This window comes from Rhinoderma darwinii (assembly GCF_050947455.1).
Source record: "Rhinoderma darwinii isolate aRhiDar2 chromosome 2 unlocalized genomic scaffold, aRhiDar2.hap1 SUPER_2_unloc_16, whole genome shotgun sequence".
NCBI lineage: Eukaryota > Metazoa > Chordata > Amphibia > Anura > Rhinodermatidae > Rhinoderma > Rhinoderma darwinii.
In genome coordinates this window covers 319,654-322,500 of record NW_027461681.1, presented here as the reverse complement: position 1 = coordinate 322,500, position 2,847 = coordinate 319,654, and positions in this window count along the sequence as shown.

Sequence of the window (2,847 nt, the reverse complement as noted above, 5' to 3'; positions counted from 1 at the left end):
GTTCCAGGGTGATTGGTGGTAGGTCCCGGTGGGGGGGCAGCGGGAGCAACCTGCATCCCCATGCCCAGCCAGAGTTCCAGGGTGATTGGTGGTAGGTACCGGTGGGGGGGCAGCGGGAGAAACCTACATCCCCATGCCCAGCCAGAGTTCCAGGGTGATTGGTGGTAGGTCCCGGTGGGGGGGCAGCGGGAGCAACCTGCATCCCCATGCCCAGCCAGAGTTCCAGGGTGATTGGTGGTAGGTCCCGGTGGGGGGGGCAGCGGGAGCAACCTGCATCCCCATGCCCAGCCAGAGTTCCAGGGTGATTGGTGGTAGGTCCCGGTGGGGGGGCAGCGGGAGCAACCTGCATCCTCATGCCCAGCCAGAGTTCCAGGGTGATTGCAGGTAGGTCCCGTTGGGGGCCAGCGGGAGCAACATGCATCCCCATGCCCAGCCAGAGTTCCAGGGTGATTGCTGGAAGGACCCGGTGGGGGGGCAGCGGGAGCAACCTGCATCCCCATGCCCAGCTAGAGTTCCAGGGTGATTGGTGGTAGGTCCCGGTGGGGGGGCAGCGGGAGCAACCTGCATCCTCATGCCCAGCCAGAGTTCCAGGGTGATTGCTGGAAGGACCCGGTGGGGGGGCAGCGGGAGCAACCTGCATCCCCATGCCCAGCTAGAGTTCCAGGGTGATTGGTGGTAGGTCCCGGTGGGGGGGGCAGCGGGAGCAACCTGCATCCCCATGCCCAGCCAGAGTTCCAGGGTGATTGCAGGTAGGTCCCGTTGGGGGCCAGCGGGAGCAACATGCATCCTCATGCCCAGCCAGAGTTCCAGGGTGATTGGTGGTAGGTACCGGTGGGGGGGGCAGCGGGAGAAACCTACATCCCCATGCCCAGCCAGAGTTCCAGGGTGATTGGTGGTAGGTCCCGGTGGGGGGCAGCGGGAGAAACCTACATCCCCATGCCCAGCCAGAGTTCCAGGGTGATTGCTGGAAGGACCCGGTGGGGGGGCAGCGGGAGCAACCTGCATCCCCATGCCCAGCCAGAGTTCCAGGGTGATTGGTGGTAGGTCCCGGTGGGGGGGCAGCGGGAGCAACCTGCATCCCCATGCCCAGCCAGAGTTCCAGGGTGATTGGTGGTAGGTCCCGGTGGGGGGGCAGCGGGAGCAACCTGCATCCTCATGCCCAGCCAGAGTTCCAGGGTGATTGCAGGTAGGTCCCGTTGGGGGCCAGCGGGAGCAACATGCATCCCCATGCCCAGCCAGAGTTCCAGGGTGATTGCTGGAAGGACCCGGTGGGGGGGCAGCGGGAGCAACCTGCATCCCCATGCCCAGCTAGAGTTCCAGGGTGATTGGTGGTAGGTCCCGGTGGGGGGGGCAGCGGGAGCAACCTGCATCCCCATGCCCAGCCAGAGTTCCAGGGTGATTGCAGGTAGGTCCCGTTGGGGGCCAGCGGGAGCAACATGCATCCTCATGCCCAGCCAGAGTTCCAGGGTGATTGGTGGTAGGTACCGGTGGGGGGCCAGCGGGAGCAACCTGCATCCCCATGCCCAGCCAGAGTTCCAGGGTGATTGGTGGTAGGTCCCGGTGGGGGGGCAGCGGGAGCAACCTGCATCCTCATGCCCAGCCAGAGTTCCAGGGTGATTGCAGGTAGGTCCCGTTGGGGGCCAGCGGGAGCAACATGCATCCCCATGCCCAGCCAGAGTTCCAGGGTGATTGCTGGAAGGACCCGGTGGGGGCAGCGGGAGCAACCTGCATCCCCATGCCCAGCTAGAGTTCCAGGGTGATTGGTGGTAGGTCCCGGTGGGGTGGAAGGGGAGCAGCGGGAGCAACCTGCATCCCCATGCCCAGCCAGAGTTCCAGGGTGATTGCAGGTAGGTCCCGGTGGGGGGGCAGCGGGAGCAACTTGCATCTCCATGCCCAGCCAGAGTTCCAGGGTGATTGGTGGTAGGTCCCGGTGGGGTGGAAGGGGAGCAGCGGGAGCAACTTGCATCCCCATGCCCAGCCAGAGTTCCAGGGTGATTGCAGGTAGGTCCCGGTGGGAGTCAGCGGGAGCAACTTGCATCCCCATGCCCAGCCAGAGTTCCAGGGCGATTGCTGGTAGGTCCCGGTGGGGTGGAAGGGGGAGCAACCCGCATCTCCATGCCCAGCCAGAGTTCCAGGGTGATTGCTGGTAGGTCCCGGTGGGGTGGAAGGGGGGCAGCGGGAGCAACCTGCATCCCCATGCCCAGCCAGAGTTCCAGGGTGATTGCAGGTAGGTCCCGGTGGGAGTCAGCGGGAGCAACTTGCATCCCCATGCCCAGCCAGAGTTCCAGGGTGATTGCTGGTAGGTAAGGAGATCCATTTGGTGACCAAACAGCAGTGAAAATAAAAAGGCCCAAATGTCAAAGAATGGCACTTCTGCTACTGAAAGTGAAACATTTGAAAGTGAAACATTTAAAATCAAGTTAAAGTGGGGTATGTTCAAAAATGTCAGAGGCGGCGGTGAGCAGCAGAGGCAGGCCGGGGCAGAGTTCCAGGGCCAGGGGGTGACGGCAGGCAGCGTAGGCCGGGGCAGAGTTCCAGGGCGGTGGGGAGAGGACTGGGCCTCAATCCAAGGAGATCCATTTGGTGACTAAACAGCAGTGACAATAAAAAGGCCCAAATGCCAAAGAATGACATTTCTGCTACTGAAAGTGAAACATTTAAAATCAAGTTACAGTGGGGTATGTTCACAAATGTCAGAGGCGGTGGTGAGCAGCAGAGGCAGGCCGGGGCAGAGTTCCAGGGCCAGGGGTGTGACGGCAGGCAGCGTAGGCCGGGGCAGAGTTCCAGGGCGGTGGGGAGAGGACTAGGCCTCAATCCAAGGAGATCCATTTGGTGACCAAGCAGCAG